Source organism: Myxocyprinus asiaticus, chromosome 29 (genome assembly GCF_019703515.2).
Source record: "Myxocyprinus asiaticus isolate MX2 ecotype Aquarium Trade chromosome 29, UBuf_Myxa_2, whole genome shotgun sequence".
In the NCBI taxonomy this organism is placed as follows: domain Eukaryota; kingdom Metazoa; phylum Chordata; class Actinopteri; order Cypriniformes; family Catostomidae; genus Myxocyprinus; species Myxocyprinus asiaticus.
The window spans coordinates 16,301,445-16,323,784 of NC_059372.1; the positions used below are offsets into that span (position 1 = coordinate 16,301,445).

At 37.1% G+C, this 22,340-nt stretch overlaps 1 protein-coding gene across 1 annotated transcript in view; it reads left to right on the plus strand.

The window, feature by feature from the left end:
• LOC127420348 (calmodulin-binding transcription activator 1-like) overlaps nt 1-22,340 on the plus strand; it is a 578,857-nt gene that overhangs the window by 12,105 nt on the left and 544,412 nt on the right. The gene's annotated exons all lie outside the window — the stretch shown is intronic.

The window sequence follows — 22,340 nt, forward strand, 5'->3', positions numbered from 1 at the left end:
CAGATAACAGTTTTTTCTTCTGCAGTATAGCTGTTTTTGTTACATCAATTACGTTGTTTTAAAGGAGTTTTAGATATTTATATTGGAAGACAAGCCAAAACAAAAACAAATCAAAAATGTATTTTATTGCAGTGTATAATGGTGCGAAGACTACCCTCTCTCACCTTTCTGTTCACTTCTATCCATCTTTAACTCAGAAAAACAGTATTGCCAATTTTCTTCATGATAAGAAATGCACAGTGACATATATTAAGATTCAATAAGTCGTGAGCCATCACGTTATAATCTAGCTGCATTAAGCGCGCATGCTCGAGGGATGAGTGTCCCTGTGACAGAGTGTGCATCAGCCGGATGAAGTTTCAATCTCTCCCCCTTAGATTGGGATATTCACGCAACTCATAGAAGAGGCGCTGACCGCACAGAGAATGGCAGTTTCAGAGTTTGTAGTTATTTACATGACCTGCTTCCATTTTATTTGAACATTAATAAAGCTATAACGCATTAAATATAACTGCATTTAAGATGTAACGCCAGGGTGTTTCCTTTAAAGAGCTCTGGCTCCGCTTATTCCACAATGAGAGTGCCTCTGTATTTACTTATTTGGTATTTTTGCATTATAATTCTCTCATACTTTGCAATCAACATCACCTGAAGCTGTTTGGAAAGTTTCGAGTGCATCTGGACTGTGAGCTGTGTAATTCTTCCTCTCTTCAGTCAGGCACGAGCTGTAGTGCTGCTCTCATGCATCATCATTAAGGTTTCATATCTGATCTCATGTTACGTTAAATGAGATCAAATGACTATTCGACAAAGAACATTTTTGTTGACAATTTTTTATTGTCGATGTTGTCGAAAATGTCAACTAATCATTTCAGCCCTACTCTCAAGTACTCGACGAGTACTCGAGTAGACAAAATGACCAAAATGCCCATCCCTAATATGTATATAAGACTGTATGGTTGCAGTCATCAACTGAGATACTTTTGGTATTATTTAGGGTCCACCAATGTATCGGCCGGCAATATTTATTGGCCAGTTATTGACCAAATTATAACCATCAGCAAATCATTGGCAAATCGGTTTTAAGTAAGGATGTGCATGAATAGTCGAATACTCGAGTATTCGTTCTGCAATAATTATTCGAAAAGTAAACATACTATTTGAATTTCACGAAGTTTTGCTTTGCCAGCCATATATACAGTGAGTTGTTGAGTGTGAACACAAGTTGATCACATTTAATGAGCAAACCGTTCTGTCAGTACGTTTAGATGGACACCAAAAAGCGGGTTATTGTGATGTGGCTTACTGCGAGAAAGCTGGGTTCCTGTTTAAATGTACTGTATAAGTGGTGTACTCTTTACTCCCGTAAATGTGCAGCTCGACAGAAAGCAGCGTCCTCGTAACAACCTAATCCCCGCAGCACTTCTGTAAGCAACAAACATGGCATCCAAGAAAGACTATGCTAGCTGAGGTAAGGGACATTCCATCATTTAAACTAGTGTTGACAAATGAGTATAGTTTTCTGAGCACATGGATATGCTCAACAAAAACATGGCATGAGATAAAAATTAAACATATCTATTATTTGTCGAGTGTTTATATTCGTCCTGTACGTTAATTGCGTCAGTCTACTTTATTAGCGCTTTCTATTTCTTCGCTTTGCGTGAGCTTAAATGCTTTCACTCTATACTTTTTTGTTTTTACGCATTGCTTGTTTAAATGTTTTCAACAAAAAAACACAGGACATGATATAAGCTTGTTTTGGATATAATTAGAAGCTTGTTTTTTTAAAAAGGTGATGCAGCCTTTATGACTAAAATAATAATTTTACAACGTCTCTTTCTCATTAATTACCTTCATTTAAATAATAGAATATTCGAGTATTCATTTTTTATGAGCTTAAATATTCGAATACCAAATTATTGATGAATGCCCATCCCTAGTTTTAAGTGTTTATTTAGAATTAATTATCATCCCACTTTGTAAAAAATTTGTGAATTCAAATGCACAATCCAGAAATAATGATAGCCACAGAATGTAGAAGGGTAGGCACACCTAAGAACATGCACTATTTAATTTATAACCATTCTCGTTCTCACATTAATGATGAAAAATCGATGCAGATATGACTGTTGTGAAAGCGGCACTTACCTATACATGATGAGGTAAAACCATCCAAAATGCTTTGAAACCAGCAAACTTTGACCTCTTATACATTGGTATTGTATCCATTAAGGCTAATGGATTGATAAAGATTGATTGAGTTAAGATTGAAATCACAGTATGGTCTTGCGCAATTACTAAACCTTGAAAGCTTAAAAATAGACTGCATTCAGCCATTCTTTCATTGCTTCAGACAGCATTGTGTAAGCTAGTGGTGCCCTCTAGTGGTGTCATTATCCATTATACCACAATAGTACTTAAAAGGGTGTTTTGTTCCTTTGGTAACTTTTTATTTTTCCATGATGTGGTTAACATTTCAGCGGACTTGCCCAACATATGCATAAGATGATTTTGTAATGTTTTATTATATACAGTACCAACATGTAAAATGTGAGTTCTGTTGTTTTGAAATGCAAAAAGAGTACAAAGTACAAAATAATCTTTTTTTCAAGTCAATCATTATGCTTTGATATTTAGTTATTTTTCAATATTTTTTTATCTTTTTATCTTCTATTTATTGTGGCTGTCTTTAAAATTTTGTCCTATCATGTGTTCAACGGATCCAGTCCATGTTCAATGAAAATTATTTATTTTTAGAACAATAAAAAGCTTTTGTACCACTTTGTACATTTTTAAAACATAATTTCTGAGCAAAACAGTGATCTGATGACAAAATAAAATTAGTGGCAAAATCTGGTATCGGCCAATAGTTTTTATCAAAACCTGTATCGGTATCGGCCAAAAAATTTAATATCGGTGCATCGCTAGTATTATTACATTTAAATGTAACTTTTGAAATAATTTGCTGCATATGTAAAGGCCAACTTCAGGCAGAATTGTGCTGGTCACTGATGTATGCTGAGAGCTCATCAGATGTACCCAAGCCTCTGACATCAACCACCAAACCACAGCAGTGTTTCAACAAGGCTGCCTGCTGGTGATTTGTCACCATGGCTATAGCTAGCTTGACAAACATCACTATGGGCAGACACATCTGAACACTGCTGCATAATGTCTAGTATGAGGATTCAGGCAAAATAGAGCAAGTGCCTCTGTATTTCTTATTGGGCATCACTGACAACTTTCAAAGGCAGTGCAGGCAGACATCCATACGGTAATAAGTGTGTTCTTTATAGTACATTATGCTTGTTATATGAACTATGTGTCCATGTCCTTTACTCAGATAATGTTCCTGGTTTCCATTCCATTTCATTCCATTTCATTCCATTTCTAACAAAAATAACATAAACAGATGGAAGAGAGATGGTAAAATTATGTTGTTTGTGCTTCTCTCATAATTTAGACACTATGGTCCTTTTTCTCAGTTGAGACCAGTTTTTTGCAATTAATCAAGCAAAGCATTGATTTTTTCAAAGAGCAAAGCATGGACAATAAAATTATGTAATCTAGATTGAAAGAGATAGCTCTGATTAAGACATCCATTAAATTCTTTTTTTTTTTTTTTTTTTTTTTTTTACTTTGAAGCAAATGCAGGTGTCAGAGCACCCTGTGGACAGGATTGTGGATTATTCCATTCAGACCTAAACAATTGGCCAGAGACTGAAATAATATATGCAAAAAGTGGTGTTCCCACACCAAAAAATTTATACTTAGTGGCCAAGGTTGTAATGCTACACTTGAAATTGGACTTTGTGTCATATAAATCAGTTGAATAAATCCATCAAATGTTATTAGGTGTCCGTTAAAATGAAAACAGAAAATGTTTAAAAGGTCTATTAGTCTTGCAATCTGGCTAAAGTACTATCATGTCTGCCACCAGTGTGCTCTATACAGGTATTTCTCAAATGAAAACACAGGGCTATTTTGATATTTGATTGGCTGTTAGATATTCAGTCTGTCATCAACAGGAACTAATAGAGTGCCACATGTTGCACATCGATTGTAATGGACAACAGGTCTGAAAGGTTTAAGATGTGATTATATTTATTATGCCTTTGAGAATTTCAGTCACTATCGTACCAATAATCGTTCTCTTACTTTATTCTTCTCACAACTGTCTAGCTTCAGTGTAGCTGATTGCCACCAATTGAAAGCATAATATTTAGTCAGCATTAAGTTGTTTGAGAGTGATTCTGCTATTATTCTGCTATTATTATTGAATCAATGTTGATTTATTTCCCTTCATGATAATAGCAAGGTTTGGCTTCTCACAATGTGTAAGAACATTTTTTTAATATTGGCTTTAGGGCTGTCTCCAGGTAATTATTTGTCCCTATACTTTGACATCTATTTAAGGAAATTGATGGTTTGTTGTAAGTCATTGATTATTGATGGGTTGGTTTCAAAATGTTGCATGTTTGTGATTTTATGTGATGATTCTTTCTCTTTGATTAGATTATTTATAAGCCTGCTGAGCATAAAACCAGAGAGTGGAATATCATATACATAAATGGAGGAATTGAGTAGGGCTGTGAAACTGTTTTCATCCACATTAATTCATTGTACATACTGTGTGTGGTAATTTTGCATGGCTTTTCTAACAGCTATCTATTATTTGCTTGTGGGCCTCATGCATGTGCGAATGTATGGCTCTGGCTTGTGCAGAAAAGGAATACAGTAGTTCACCCAAAAATGATAATTCTCCCATCATTTTCTCACCCTTACATTGTCTCAAACTCGAATGACTTTCTTCCTACTGCAGAACACAAACGGAGATATTTAAGGGAGATATGACGTTTGAGCATATGCAAGTGAATGGTGACCAACTTTTTAAGCTCCAAAAGGACATAAAGCCAGCATAAAGGTAATCCATAAGACTCCAGCAGTTTTATCCATGTCTTCTGAAGAGATCCAGTCAGTTTCTGGGTGAGAACAGACCAAAATGAAACTCCCTTTTCACTGTACATTGCAGTCTCTAGGCACTACTATGCTTTCAAGCTTGATGCTAGGCTAGATGGCGCTAGGAAGTGTAATCGAACTGGAAATCAGGATCGACACGGAGACTGATGTTGTCAAGATTTATTGTGAAAAAGGAGTTATATTTTGGTCTCTTCTCACCCAAAATCGATTAGATCGCACCAGAGGACATGGATTACACCACTGGAGCCTTGTGGATCACTTTTATGATGCCTTTGTCCTTTTTGGAGCTTGAAAATGTGTCACCATTCACTTGCATTGTATGGAAAAACGGACAGCATATCTCCATTCAAATATCTTAGTTTGTCTTCTGTGGAAGAGAGAAAGTCATACGATTTTGACACGACATAAGAGTAAGTAAATGATGGGAGATTTATCATTTTTGGGTGAATCATTCCTTTAAGCCTTGAATGATTGTCTCTTCCTAATCGATGATGTCTTAGCAGCCACATCTAAATATTGCATGGCGCCCACCAGAGCCCTCAACATTTGTCTTTTTTGGCCTTTAAGTTGCATTAGAATAATCACTATTATACATGCTAAGTGACTTCCTCAAAAGCCACAAGTACTTAAAGGAATAGCTTATACAAAAATGAAAATACGGGTTTTTCAGAGCCTGTATGATTTTTTCTTCCGTCAAACACAAAATGAGATATTTACCAGGATTTCTGACCAGCTGTTTTTATACAACAAAACCATACAGTGTAAGGAACAGACAAAAAATAAAGGGGCGAATTCACTAAACCAGGGGTTTTCAAAGTCAAAGACAGTGGGCCTCCCTTGTGACACAACGTACACAATGCCCCCCCCCATACATCTGAACAGTAGTTTGACAATAGTTTGACATTATTTAATCATTTTTATCATTTATTTTTTAACAAGAAAAGAGCAAAAAATAAAAATAAAAATGTTTACAATGGTGGAGAAAAAATGGAACAAAAACAATGGTAGTTCCTAGCAAAAAAAAAAAAAAAAAAGAACATAATTTGAAATACAATAACAATCCATCTCAGTCAAACCAGTCAGAAAATCTGTAACAGAGTGGAGGAGTGTGTGTGTGTGTGTGTGTGTGTGTGTATGTGCAAAGGACTACTAGAAACTCTTCTTGAATGTCTACGTTTTTCATGTACCTCACAGCTGGCCACATCAGTGAATTCATCATCTGGAGTGCAAAAATGGGCTGTGCCTGATGCTAACACTTGCTCCTTCACATCCTGTGCCATGTCAGATATGTGCCGACCCACTGTGTTGTCAGAGAGTGGAATAGAATCAAGCTTAGAAGCCGCTGCCTCTCCTACCATCAAGGAACACATATCTTTGGCTGCCGGCAGAATCAGAGTCTCTCCGATGTTATGTGCTTTGTCTGCCTTGGCAATACGCAGCACAACATGATATGAAGCTTCAGTGGCCTTTACATTTAATTTGAAAAATTCTCCGACAACTTTTTTCTGACCTTGAAAGGCTTGAAGTTTTCTTTGGAAAAACTCAGGAGGTTTCCCGCTACCTCAGCATGCTTGATGTGAAGATGTCTGCGGAGTTTAGCAGGTCGCATGCTGTCATTAGCTAAAATCACCCGACAAACGATGCATAAAAGTCGTGGTGCATCATCTGATCCTGTCCATGTTAGTCCTAAACTTAAATACTGCTCATTGCATCGTCGTCTTTTGGGTGCCCTGAAACAGAAGGATTCAAATTTGGTGGTCTCAGAAACCGCTCCATTGTAATTACAGACTAATATGTTCACGTCTGCTTAATTGGTGGGCTTGACAAATATCAGAGAATCTTCACAAAGATTCTTGAGAAATATATATTTTTTTGCCTATTATTTTCAGAACTGTTTAAATAATGTTTTAAATATAATACAATAGTTAAACTCAATACATATACATATACATATACATATACATATATACACATATTAATTATTTAATAAACCACTCTCCGTGCCTCCCCTGACATGCTCTAGCGCCCCGCTGGGAGGCACGCCCCACACATTGAAAACCCCTGCACTAAACACTTTATTGCGTGGTATTTCAGCGAAAAAACCTGCGTCTTATTCATTAACCAGCCATAATGTAGTTTAAGCAGGCGCAATCAGTGCTGAAATTGCGCTGCATCTTGAGTATTTAAATTAAATAATTGTCATTCCATTAATAACCTGCCATATATCCAGATGCATGGCGTAGTCACATGCACTTTCAGGATGTTAATGAGATGATTCAGGTGCCTGCTGTTCAGACCTGCCTAAGTGTGTCAGAATGTGGCCGTCTGCGGCATCCTCCTCTATAGGCGTCTGAATCAGCCCCCAAGATAGGAATTGCACATGCAAGTTCCATTCAGCAGCAATTTTGTGGGCGCATTTGTGACGTTGCCTGATCTGCATAATTCCTTTAGTGAATCGGGTGCTAAAGCAGCACAGACAAATAACCGGCACTTTTACTGGAAGCAATTCATTTTTAGTGAATGCCCCTTTAAGAAAATCTTGCCCTTCACAGTAGCTCTCAAATATGATTTACTCTTGTGCATATTTAAACTTGGTGCATTGGGATCGGTTACCAGACAGAGGAGGGCAAGATTTTCATTGAATAACGATGTAAAATTTGAGTCTGTTCTTTACACAAAGCAGAATACAGAGTCATATGGGCTACTTTCATACTTTTATGGTGCTTTTTTGTCCTTTGGAGCTCAACAGCCACTAAATACATTTGTTGTATGGATAAGAATTCTTTAAAATATTTTCTTTTGTTTTACACGGAAGAAAGTCATTTTGGGTTTGGAACAAAATTAAGGTGAGTAAATTTTCATTTTTGGTTGGGGATAAAAAAAATGGTCCTCTTTAGTATCCAAAAATCAAAAGATACACCTGAAAAGATGTACAGTAGATTAGACAGAGGGTTCTGTTCTTGAACAACAGAAGTTATTCTGATGCTTCTGATAGCGGCACCATACTTTTTACTGAGGGAGTTAAATTTAGATGACAGCCCAATCTCTGGACAGCATAAGCTTGCCTGAGAAGTCTGTGGCCCCACCAGGCCTTAGTTTAAATTGAGTTCATCAGATGAGATGTGATAGCAGGATCAGAGTTTCAGCAACAGCGAACTTCTAACAAATAGCCCATTGGCTACGGCTCTTCAATAAGAGCAGCCAGAAATTCAATGACGGAAAAAAGATTGGGTTTTACCAGATCATTCCAAAAAAGGAAGCCCAGTCATCTCATCACATTTTTATGATTGTCCTACTGCGATATATTTTCTGTCTACTTTAAAAAAGTTTTCACCAGCGATCTGATTATTATTTAAACTCAATTCTTTTGCTTTTTGGTCGCAAGAGCTTTAATAGATCACTATAGAATGGATCAATACCACAGCTGAGAGTGGTTTTGCAAATATTGTCTCTTCTAATGTTTAGTGATTTTATGGGTGGACTACAGGGAGAAATGCTATAGTCTCTTATTTTTTTATTACGTGGTGAATGACACTGCCAGTCTGCCAGTTGCCTACAGCAAGTTATTAGTGGGGGATGCATATTGTAACAAAGTCAATAATATATTCACAATTTTTGACACAGCTAGACTTGAAATCTGGAAAGGGACCACATAATTGTAAGGCCTTTAAAATTGTCTGAACTGTTGTAATGCGTTATTGATATTTTAAATGTCATTGATAACCTTACCTGTTAGATTGGAGGTTGAATAATCTGTCCACTGGACCTCACAGAGGGAAGCAGCAATTAAAATCAAGTGTCACTCACTGCACATGCACACAGACAGAGAGAAACAGAGTACAGAGGGTTTTGCGATGTGGATGATATTGATTTTAGATTTGTTTATTCAGACCTCTCAAGTTTCATGACCCACACTTTTCTCCTGGGTGAGACTAGCTCAAGAGCTGGCGTGACTGATATTGTTAAAGTTCCTAAACAGTCTCCTTCAGGAGTGGCATCTCTGATAATCTCAGGATCAGACATTTACTCCCCACAGAAATATGTATGTCCACTGCTGTGACACATTTGCTGCCTTTTATTTTCCAATTGTAGCGCACAACAGTTCTACAAACTTGATGGAATTTGCTGTTGTGAGATTTTTTTAGGGGTGGTTGTTTACACAAGATCACAGATTTTTTTTTTTTTAATTGAATGAGATATTTATTATTGTATACAATATATGATTTTTATATGATTTATATCTTCTTCGACACAATTGGTACCCTCTTATCAATTGTATAGCCCACAACAGTGCTACAAACTTTTCGAAATTTTGTGTTTTGAAAACAGAAAATGTACGTGATATGTGCAGATCCAATGAGCTTTTTTTGGAGGTGGTTATTACCACTTGACTACCAAAAAGTTTTTATTTTATTTTGTTTATGATATATTTATTAATTTATATATGATTATTTTCCTTTTCCTCTAATTTCTTCACAAAGTGTACTTCATAGATAGGTTAAAAGCACTAAAATTACATGTCATAAAATACCCCCCACCAGACATTTACACTATGCCAACTTTATTACCTATTTTGCAGGTATGAGTTTGCAGATATGGCATAAAGTGTCAGGTTTGGGGCCAACAATACTAAGTGGACAGATTGGTGCAGAAGGTTGCTAACTGTTTTCAGCATCCCTGAAATGAAAAACGGTGCTGCCCTATTTGAAGAGATCACCACAGGCATCTTAAAATGCAAAAAGATCCAACATGTCTTTCGGGAAATTCTGTGTTAGCAGTTAGTAAGTGCTGGACTTGGGTCCATCCCACTTCAAACCCCCAAATTCCTAGAATCCAACAGTTAGAAGTTCTGAGTTAAAAAAAAAGCTTGCCGTGTGCCCATGTGTCTGTAGGCTCAACTGTGTCAAGCTCTGCTGGTGTGATATTTTTTTTCCTACCTGCCCTTCTAATGAGAGAATTCCTTTTTGAGTGAGTGGCAAAAAAAACACTACTTCCCCACACTACTTCCTCATTTCTCTCCCATTTCTCTCTCTGTTTGAGGAAGCCCTTTCTATAGGCTATCTATTAGGCTCTTCTGTTCCCAATCTTTCTCTTCTGCACTTTTTACCCTCATACCCTCGACTGGTGAGTTGCTTTCTCCTGATCTGGGCTGCTCAAATAATTGGATTCCCCCTCAGCTCAGCTCAAAACAGTAAATCTTACAGTACAACAGGCTACTGTTTTAGCCTGCCTTGCACTTTAGGGTCTAACAGAATTATGTTAATGTCCACATTGTCACCGCTGTTTAGGCAAGAAAATAAAGAAAACAACATGGCATTAGAGGCTGGAGTTGCACGGTTGGATGTACCGTCCACATAAAGTGTGGAGGAGAGCCGTTATATGGCTGCAGTTGGGTTTTTTATACCAGACTTCATCCTCTGATGCTCTGTATGTGTGTAAAGCTTACTAAGACGGTTCTTGGTTGTGCTCTCTGTCCTCAGTCATAACAGCCACTTCACTTCTTTGCTTAATGTTTTTTGCCGTTTATTCTCTGGCACTCAATTTTATTTTTATTTTTTTATGACTCTGGAGCTCATTCCCAGTCCCTGGGCCACAGTAATGTCAGATAAGAGTGTGTGTTGACACTGATAGACTGCTCTTTATTAAAGCAGGCAGCGTCTGAACTGTAGTGAATTAGCATTCTGCTCTGTTCTCCGTCTGCTTGTAACTGCAGAGCAATGAGCCCTCATTTCAGAGCCATTCATTTTATTTGGTCAAAAAGGAGCATAGCCCAAACATCTAAAGATGTCTCTCAAGTTGTGCACTGGGAGGAGTTAGAAAGGATTTTATTAGTATGAGGGGTTTTTAATTAACAACCAGTCATCTAATCGGTGCATGTTTTGCACTCTCCTGGATGTTCGCTTATATTCAGAATATAGTCAGTTTTGTACCTGTCTTCAAGTCCCCTAATAGCATTTTACACTGATAAACGTCTGCTTTAAACTCATAGCAAATATGGCAGACAGCTAATTTGAGCTTTTTTGCTTTTTAATTAGGGTCTCTCACACTGTTTTATAATCATAAAGTTCCTTTTCATTATTGTCAAAACAGATAGTAACTCACCAAAGTAACTGTCCTGTGTGGAATCTCATATTAGTGGTCATTGAAGTCCTGCTCTAGAGAGAATGATGTCATCATCAGTAGGGCTGGGTATTTATACAGATTCCCGATTTGATACCGTTTCACAAGCTCTCGATATGATTTGATTCCGATCTCGATTAGGATTTCTGTTACAATGTCCATTTTGCTTACAAAAAAAAAAAAAAATATATATATATATATTCTCTCAGCTTCTAGGTCAATTCTAGGTGCTCTATCGGGTTGAGGTCAGGACTCTGTGCAGGCCAGTCAAGTTCTTCCACACCAAACTCGCTCATCCATGTCTTTATGGACCTTGCTTTGTGCACTGGTTCGCAGTCATGTTGGAACAGGAAGGGGCCATCCCCAAACTGTTCCCACAAAGTTGAGAGCATGGAATTGTCCAAAATCTCTTGGTATGCTGAAGCATTCAGAGTTCCTTTCACTGGAACTAAGGGGCCAAGCCCAGCTCCTGAAAAACAACCCCACACCATAATCCCCCCTCCACCAAACTTCACAGTTGGCACAATGCAGTCAGACAAGTACCGTTCTCCTGGCAACCGCCAAACCCAGACTCATCCATCAGATTGCCAGATGGAGAGGCGTGATTCGTCACTCCAGAGAACACGTCTCCACTGCTCTAGAGTCCAGTGGCAGCGTGCTTTACACCACTGCATCCGACGCTTTGCATTGCACTTGGTGATGTATGGCTTGGATGCAGCTGCTCGGCCATGGAAACCCATTCCATGAAGCTCTCTACGCACTGTTCTTGAGCTAATCTGAAGGCCACATGAACTTTGGAGGTCTGTAGCGATTGACTCTGCAGAAAGTTGGCGACCTCTGCGCACTATGCGCCTCAGCATCCGCTGACCCCGCTCTGTCATTTTTCATGGCCTACCACTTCATGGCTGAGTTGCTGTCATTCCCAATCGCTTCCACTTTGTTATAATACCACTGACAGTTGATTGTGGAATATTTAGTAGCGAGGAAATTTCACGACTGGACTTGTTGCACAGGTGGCATCCTATCACAGTACCACGCTGGAATTCACTGAGCTCCTGAGAGCAGCCCATTCTTTCACAAATGTTTGTAGAAGCAGTCTGCATGCCTAGGTGCTTCATTTTATACACCTGTGGCCATGGAAGTGATTGGAACACCTGAATTCAATTATTTGGATGGGTGAGCGGATACTTTTGGCAATATAGTGTATGTCAAATTTCAGCACTTAAAATCTGCGATTAATCATGATTAACTACAAAAAATTATGTGATTAATCGTGGTTAAAATAATTTATCGTCTGACAGCACTAGTAATAACTTTACATTTAGCTCTGCCTCTAATATGGCTGATTTGCCATTTTTTATGCTTACACTTTGTTGTGTATTTTTGGGATTTGTTTAATTATAATTGGGCCATTACATTTTTTATTTAGCTTTGTTTTCATTTACTGACACTAGTTGCAACACAGATAAACCTGTTTCCTCTATGTGTGTGGGAAGGTGCCTCGTTGTCATCCGCACACAGGTGCTCTATGCTAATGTTAATTGAGCGAGTTAAATGATTCCAGATACCAGTATCTGCTCTGTACTGTAAAACTCATTTACTCTTGTACAATCTCTCCCATCAGTGTATGCCGCATTTGGCACATACCCCAATTTCCAGAATTATCTCCGTACCCCCAAACAAAAGAGCACAAAAAGTCACACTGCTGTTTTACAGCTTTATCAGTTAGCTGTAAACTCTTTATTTGGACCTTGCTCCAGGCTGGGATTACACTCTTCTCAGAGAGCAGTTTTTTTCTCTCTCCCTTACATTTTCCAATTCTTTAAAGATTTCACAGTCATCCTTTAAGTCCAAATTCTCCAATATTGTCTTTTATGATTTTAGACATCCAAAGCAAATTAAAAATATGGGTGTTATAGAATGGTCAGGCAGGGTGACTTTGCCTTTAAGAAGCACTGAGACATGGGGGTTTGCCATTTGTAGTGCATATCTTTGATTTCTGGTCAGCTTCTACTTGAGACGCAGGTCTTTGCTTTATATTCACAAACAGAAGCCTGAGCCTTCTTGGGGTTCTTAGACAAATTGAAAAGGGTTCAGGGAACAAGACACACACACTTGAGAATCATATTTTTTGAATAAACTATAAGACTTTGTTGAGTGCAGTCACTGTAAGACATTTTCAAAGATGGTATAGGTAGACAAGAAGGAAAGAAGGACAACTAAAAGTCAGTGACTTTAAACTGAAGCCTACTATTATGAAAAATTCTTGAATACGTTTAGATTTAGATTAGATATATTCATCTGAGGGATTACTCTCATGTTTTACCTCTTCCAGTCATTAGTTTTTCATCAAATTTGTCACATTTTAGCTTTTTAAAAATGTTCAAATTCAGTCTATTCCATCAATTAATGTCTTGAAATTTCATATATTAAGTTGCACATATCTTGTTGTTACAGTTTTATTGTTTACTTGCATAATATGTACTATTTACAAGTATTTACACTGATGTGTAGAACACATGCTTAATCGGTACTGTCTCTTTAAGACTAGCAGCATCAGTCAGTAAGCGCATATAACGAGAGAAGACGTGTGTAATTTCTTTAGCGCATCCATGTGTGATAAGCTGCAGCATAGCTAGACCCTGGCTGATAGGGCTGAAGCCCTGGAACTTTTGTTAATAGCCCCGAATGTTTTTTTGTGATAAAAAAATAAAAAAAGAAGAAGTAAGTCATAATGTTCATTACATCAGGGTACAAAAGGAACAAGGCAGGCTGCAATTCTGGCTTCAAATGTAAATGAATTCCAACTTGCATTAATTGACAGTTCGCACTTTGACTTTTATCTGCTGTTCATCAGACACGTTATGAACACCTCGAGTGGGAGCTTTCTATTTTCTCTCACAGTGGTGCAGCTTTTCTATATCAGAGGCACTGAGGTTTTATTATGCAAGCCTTATTTCTAAATATATAATCTATAAACCTCATTTCTAATCTTAATTTGTTTTTAACAGTCCACACACCAAGTAGATTTTAATGCATCATCTTGTTCGGGTATTCGGGTTAGTCGGTAGTCGGGACACGGGAATAAAGAATGTTTATTGCAATGGAATTTCCTCAAACGCAACTCAAAATAGCAGCAAAATGAGCTGTAAGCATAAATAGCACAATACATAGGTCTTAAAATGATCAAATCTCACAAAAGTCAAACAAAAACGATCAAACTGTCACTGCCTGTATATGCGCTCTGCCCAAGATGGTTCACATTTCCATGTCATGTGCGTGGAGTTAAACTGCTGCGTTTAAATAGCCTCTTGGGGTGCCTTGATTTTTAAATGGTTTAAAATTAAATCACATTGAACTTGTCTAATTATTGTACTTAAGTCTGCACACCAGAGCAAAAGTTTAAAAAAACAGTCTTACTGTCAAGCGTTGAAACTTTGCTTTGTTAAAAACAACCTGGAATCATGTTTAATAGCAGTCATGAAACCCAGCGCAGGTGTTTTGAGATGTGTTTATAAAATTAAAGTTCTTTTTAACTTTACTCGGTGATCCCACAATGGCGTTTTATTGCCACGTAAAATAAAATGCAAAAAAATAAGATTTCTATAATAAAGTTGTAATATTTTGCAAATAAAGTAAAAATTACTAGAATAAAGTTGTAGCATTAAGAGATTAAAGTCGTAATAGTTTGAGAATAAAGTAGTAGCATTATGATATGAAATTTCGTATGAGAATAAAGTCAAAATTATTAGAATAAAGTCATAGCATTGTGAGAATAAAGTAGTATATTGTGTGAGTAAAGTGGAAATAATAAAGAAAAAAAATCTCAATAATAGGCTAAACAGAGCATCAATACAACGATAGAACAGACGCCGAGCCAGCAGCTTCATTAATGCAAGAGATGGATATGGAGTATGTAGTTAAATCATGCTTTAGGATAGGATTTATGCAATAAAGACATCCTTGGTCTTTTGGCGCATCAGCACAGAGTTATTAGTATCCAGACTCTGCAGCGGTTATGTAGGAAATTTAATTTATTCAGGAGAAAGTACCAGACAGATACGAGCAGTCCCGATCAGTGTTGTGTTTTCCTCTCTAAACAATACTGTAACTGAGGGGATATTACCACATACAATATCTTGATATTGACTTATAATTCACAGCAGTTCAAATTATTTTTGCCTCACTTGAGTGCGAGCCTATATCTCGTGCCTCCCATGACAGGCGCCCACAGATTGAATACTCCTGTACTAATGCACACCTCATTCATGAACAGAGAGCTCGCAAAAACTTATCTCAAAGTTATCACACTGGTTAGTGGTGTTATATGTAAAGACCTTGACGCTCCACTTTTCTGTTGTCCACCACATCACTTTAAAGTTACTAACCGTTCGATTTATTCTCAAAATATTACGACTTTAATCTCATAATCTCATAATTTTTACTTTATTCTCAAAATATTATGATAAATGACAATTGCAAATTTAAATTGTTACATTATTTTATTGATAGCGTTTGCTTCTGCACAATGAACAATGAGCCATCAAGTTGTAATTCTCGCTTTGATCCTCTGCAATTAAAATTAAAATGTGTTTGATCCGTTTATTGTGCGCCTGACGTTTGCTTATATAAAGTTCTGAACCGGTGTCAGTGTTGCGCTTAACATAATTATTATTTGACAGGTAGGGTGGCCATTTTTTAAGTCATGGAAGGAAGGATTCTTCTTATTTTTATATTACAATATGGCCTGTGGGCTAAGACCTGGATGACACTGAAGTCTAGTGATGCCCATGGTGATTAGAATGAAATGTTTTGCTGTTTTTAATCAACAACTGACTGTAAAAAAAATAGAAAGGGTTTTAAAAGAGACATTATTCAATGACAAATGGATCCGTTGATTGTTTGGACACACTGAACGAGTTAAACCAAACTTTTCCTCTCAACATGCAGTGAAAGGACCTCTGTGCTAATAACTTCTTCTCCACTATATTACTCAATCACTGGTGAGTGAAGTCTGAACATTTACCAGCCAGTGGCTAATCATAGATATTTTTTGTCACATAGCATGAGATTTGGTTGCACATGTGAGTGATTTGCTTGCATTATAGGGGGTTGCCACATGGCGTGAAAGATTTATCTTGTGCTCTCATACTTATCCTCTTCCAATCACCCCACCCTACAATTATAACAGGAACTACAAACTATTGCAAAGTATTACAAACCAAATCTGTCTTTGAAGACAGTGAAAAGTGACGTTTCTGAAAGAAAAAAGTATGAATGGAAGACAAAGAGAAAGAAAACTGAAGATGTGCAATATTATTATGCCATTTTGGGCCATTATTCTCAGTCCAAACAGTTGACAATATCCTATTCTTTGACATATACAGATGTCTGTAATATAAGAGTTGATTTTCTGACAACTGGGGAAGGATGAAAGATTTGCAACAGGACCAACAACCAGTTTAGCTGATGCCACTGTCATTTGAGAATAGCAAATATCTAAAATTATAACATATTACAACGCTGATATGAAGAAACAGGCCCTCATACCAGGATAATTCGATAATGCATAAACGGCCGATTGTGGAAAGCAAACCATCAGACCTGGGGATTGTGTAATGGCTGCAGCAGATGTGTCTTGCTATGTCATCACAAGGCTCCAGACTATCAAAATGACTTAGGAGCCATTGGCTCCTGAACTGAAACATTGAGGAGCCAAATGGCTGTTTTTTTTGTGGTTTTTTTTGTCACCAAATTGCTCGATTTATATTGTTGTTCAGAAACAAGATAAAAAGTTGAAGAAAAGGAAGACAGCAGATAACCCATTAATCTGAGGTTTAATATACAGTATATAGAGTTGAGAAGATATGTTTGCATTTCCCTTTTGTCTCATAAATGTTCACATCTCTTTCATAATTTATACAAATATAAGAGATAAAATATTTATTTTTATTTAGTACTGACCTTCAGAATCTACATTACAGATATTTACATAAAGTAGAGTATGCATAGAGTAGTGTGTTGCCTTCTTGAGCTTTAATGAATGTTTGCACCTTGTGTAATAGTTAAAGGAATAGTTCACCAAAAATGAAAATTCTCTCATAATTTACTCACCATCATGCCATCTCAGAAGTGTATGACTTTCTTCTGCTGAACACAAATAAAGATTTTTAGAAGTATATCTCAGCTCTGTATGTTCATACAATGCAAATGAATGGCAGGGTTCCAGCGGATGCTTAAAAAAAGTCTTAAAATGTTTTAAAATAGGTTTTCCAAAATGTAAGATCATAAAAAGTCTTAAATATCTTAAATGATACAACAAAAGTACGTTATTTTAATTTTTATTTAAAGAGGTCTTAAATTTGGGGGCGGATAGACAGAAATCATGATATGACCTAATGTGATTATCAAACTTAAAAAGAATACCATTTAAATAAATAAATGCATGCGCTGCATCCTTCAAATTGAATACGTGAATGCTGTATTTTCTCCAAGCACACGGGGGCTTGTGAGTGTTTTCAGATGTTGCAGAGCAGTTCACAATCATTAAGCCATATCGGAAATTTATGACAAGCGATCACCGATCATTAATGATCATCTGTTGATGATGATGATGATGTAGTGTTGATGAAATATGACAATGTTTACTTTTAATTGTTTATATTGTAATACGTTGTAGATTATTTTCAGAACGCACATTGTCGGAGTGCCCCCCCATAAAGTGCATCTGGAATTTAATTACATTTTGACTCTTGTAGCCTCTGTCTGGCCCACCCTATCACAGGAAGAAAAGACTAAAAACATTTAATATAGGCTACCAGTTTTAAAAATGTATTGGCAGACTAACTGGCTTTCTTTCAACACATTATCGAATCAGCACAATCCAATATCGGTTGACTTTTAATTTGTATTTATTTATATAATTGTACATAAACCAGTTTTAATGTGATATATATGTGGAAAACATGTCTTGACTTTTTTAAACTTGCATATAGCCTACCCTGTTTTGCTGATAAGCAATGTTAATGCCACGTTGAATGTGTGCCCCTGCCTGTTTAATTTAGAGTCTGTGATACATGATTCATTTTGAGATTGTGTTGGTTTGTTTTGGTATGGGAATACGGTATTCATTTGATTTGTTCAGGTCTTCAAAAAGGTCTTAAAAAGTCTGCAGCAACCCTGGAATGGGTGCCAAAATTTTGAAGCTCAAAAAATCACATAAGTCACCATAAAAGTAATCCATAAGACTCCAGTGGTTGACTCAGTGACTTCAGAAGTGATATGATAGGTGTGGGGGAGAAAAAGATAAATATTTAAGTCCTTTTATGGTAGAAATTCTCCCTGCCTGCTCAGTTAATATCCACTTTAACTTTCACATTCTTCCTCTTGTGTTTTTGGTGATTCACATTTTTTATACATATCGCCCCCTCATCCACACCTATTATATCACTTCTGAAGATATGGATTAAAACACTGGCGTCATATGGATTACTTTTATGATGCCTTTATGTGCTTTTTGGAGCGTCAAAATTTTGGCACCCATTCACTTACCTTGTCTGGACCTACAGAGCTGAAATATCCTTCTAAAAATCATAATTTGTGTTCTGGGATGGTATGAGGGTGAGTAAATTATGAGAATTTTCATTTTTAGGTGAACTATCCCTTTAAGTCCATCAATAGTCCCATGTGTCAAAAGCTGGATCTCATATATATAAATTGTTTTAAAATATCGTCTTTACTGTTAACAGATGGCCCAGACACAGAGACTACAAGAGTTAAAATTGAATGAAGTCCCAGATGCAGTTTATTGTTCTACTTCAATACCAATCAATAAAGAAAAAAAAGTGGTACATAATTCAGGACTTTTAATTATAAAGAAGCCTGAAATACACATAGGACTCTTATTTTGAAATGTCTGCGATCCCAATTGCGAACTCACTGGCGGCTGATTCGCTGAGAAAGTGAATCTGATTCAAACTACTAAACTGAGCTCCTGAGCACATCACAACAGATAGGGTGAAAAGTGGCGCGAAGCACACTGTTGCGCGCTCTAAAGATGTATTCAATAACTCACAAGATCTGATGAAACCGCATATGAATGCACACAACCTGACTGTCTAGATTAGATTTTAAATTATTGTCACAATCAACTATTTTTGGTCACATTTGCTACCATTTTAGTTGCAGTCTGGAGCCCTGCATCAGCGACAAAACACACAGTGATGTGTAACTGCATTAGCTTCGAGAAAAAGGACTGATTTTCATACATGCTCATAACCAGCATTGCAATTGATTGTTCTGTCATTTAAAATTAGAGTCTAAGCAAAATAGTGGGGGGTGTTTTTGATGATGATTCCTTCATATTATGTTACAGTTTTGCTTTTGACCCCCTGTACATTGTTTGAGTTATCCAGTCATTGTGCTAGTGTTGAAATATAGGTTGAGCTCACAAAATAATAACTAAGCTAGAAGCTAATTGGATACCGACTCCCTCGAAATTACACCAAAGTAGAATGTTTTTGCAGTGAACATGAAATAGGGTTGTTCGTGAACATTTCTGTTCTGCCTTTAAAAGAATTTACTGCATGGCTCTCAGAGAGTGGAACTACTGTTCAGAGGAAGTTGAAAAATTAAAACTGACTTTGATAATTACATTTTCTTTTAATTGTGTGATCCAAAACATAGTTAGCTGCCTACGGAGGCAGCATTTTAAGGCATTATAGTTGCCTTAAGGCATGATAAGAGGCAAAAATGTTCCAAAAGGTAGGCATCTTAATTTTGCTACCATCTAAGAAATCGAATTTTAGCCAAATTCTAACTCCCTCTCTACACCGGGCATGTCCATTGTTGTGATGCAACTCAACGGCTTGAGGTTGTCTACACTGGACATGTCGACAAAAACTTTCTAAATCATTTATTTGTGTTGTTGGCAGTAGTAGCGCCAGTGCGTATAGCACAAAATGGAACGGGACACCCGTTTACTGTCGGCGGGACGTGCTGCAACAGACGCTTCCAGTGTAAATGCCATCATCAAATATAATGGGTTCTATTGCTTTTGACGCGACGCAACGTGCCGCTCACATACGGTGTAGACAGAGTGAAAGGCAGGATCACATGTATCTTTTGTGGAAACTTCCACAAGCTTAGTGATAAAAATAAATCCAAGATGGTAGATAAGACTAGAGAAATGTTTAATACAATGAACCAGTCATTTTTAGCAACATACTATAATTAAACTCTTAAAAACAATTATCTGTAAACATGCGCTAGGCAGATGTGTTTTTGACAGTTGCTCAGCATTTCTTAAGCCCCGTACACACATGCAGCGACTTCCAGCGACAAAGCAACCTGATCTCATTAGTTTTCAATGAGAGCTATCGAATTCCGGCGGCACAAGCAGCTGTGACCTCTGGCAACTAGATATGGACATGTCGAATGACATGACAAAGTTGAGAAAAGTTTAACTTTATACAAATGAGGAGCAACTTTTGGCAGCGACAACCAATAGGAGCGAAGACGGTGTTCACTGGATCTCACGTCACCCGTCTCCTTTGATATAATGGAGTCGAGTGCAGGCTGGACAGCGGACAATTTCAAGTTTCTGAGAGAGATTTCACTGTTCTATAATATTTGTCTGTAACCACAAACTTGGATATAATAAAATTATGCATGGAATAGAAACTGTCGGCAGTGAGTTTGATTCATACATTGATAGATTGTTCCTCTTATTGATGATATGATGCATTGAGCACTGCTGTAGTTTATGTAAAAACAATCTCCAGTAGAATGTTCCTTTTTAGGGACAATAGAACTGATTCCTTGTCAAATTATAATAATATCTTTGTTTTACGGGCAATTTATCTCATCTGTGATCACATTTTCTAAAGACATGGCCAGTTGTGAAATCTACCAATACGTTAATGCCACAGCAGTAGGAACGCCTACTTGCGACTAGAGGTTGACCGATAGTGGATTTTGCCGATGTTGATTACTAAGGTGGTGGGGAAAGGCAGATAACCGATTAATCGTCCGATTGTTTTTTTTTTTTTTTTTTTCAAAATTGATCTATAGAATGATTAAAAAAATCTTAATCTTTCCTTATTATGAAGGGAAAAAACATTGAGTCTAGATGAGTCCAAAATTAATAAAATCCCAAAAGCAGTTGATTGTGCAACCAAAGTCAATTACAATTTGGTGCATAACACAGGACTTTTAACTATAAACGAGCCCAAAATACACCCTCTTCTGTTACAATGCTCTATATGCAAGTATTTATCAAATGAAGCTCTTTATAGCATATATTGATGAAGTGTTTGTATATTGAAATGTCACCAGATGAGGTTTGTTGATGAGGAATAAAAAATGAAAATATCGTCAACTATCGGCAGAGATTTTTGCCGATAACAATAGTTCCAAAAAGCAACTATTGGCACTGATTAATCGGTAAAACCAGTATATCGGTCTACCTCTACTAGCGACATGAAGCGATAAAGTCGCTGCATGTGTGTATGGGGCTTTAGTGTCTCGTTCTGGAGCACCTACATTTTAAGACATCATGTTAAGCTAAACAATCAACTTTTAAAAACCTCTTAAGACACCTGCGTTCTGTTCTTTATATTGCGCTGCATCTAGGCTATTTTTTTTTTAATGCAAGTGAGGCAGGTTTAAAAGGTTTGAAACAGAGTTTATGTCTTTTGATCTGCATGCTGTCCTGTAATCTTGTTTTAAATGACAAAGTGCTTCTTTTACCCAAAAATTGCTGTCAAATCTTGAAGGCCAAATTTGCTTATACTATTAAGCGAACACATTGCCTGGACTCAGTGCTTTCAGGAAATAACTCTTGCTCGCTGGGAGAACAACTGGTGTGTGGCCAATCCCTTTTATTTATTTTTTTCATCCACATTCCTGCCATCCTGCAAGGGTTTTATTGGAATGGGATGTGAATGTCATGTGGGTACTGGTGACAGACGAATATATATAATCAGCAGTTGGTCGTAACAAGGTGATTATAATTGGGCTCAATTCACAGTTGTAGACAATTTCATTGTAATTTAGAAATTCTGCCCTAGAACAATGAAAGTTAAATGGCAGTGATTTGACTGGCCTGCCATGCCATTAGGAAGGGGAAAGAGAGACAGAAAGAGTAAGAATAGAAGAAAGCTTGATATATAGCCCTGCCTTAATTGCCCCTGAACAAATTGTATTCCCCTTTTCTTTTATCCTCAACCGCCATTTGT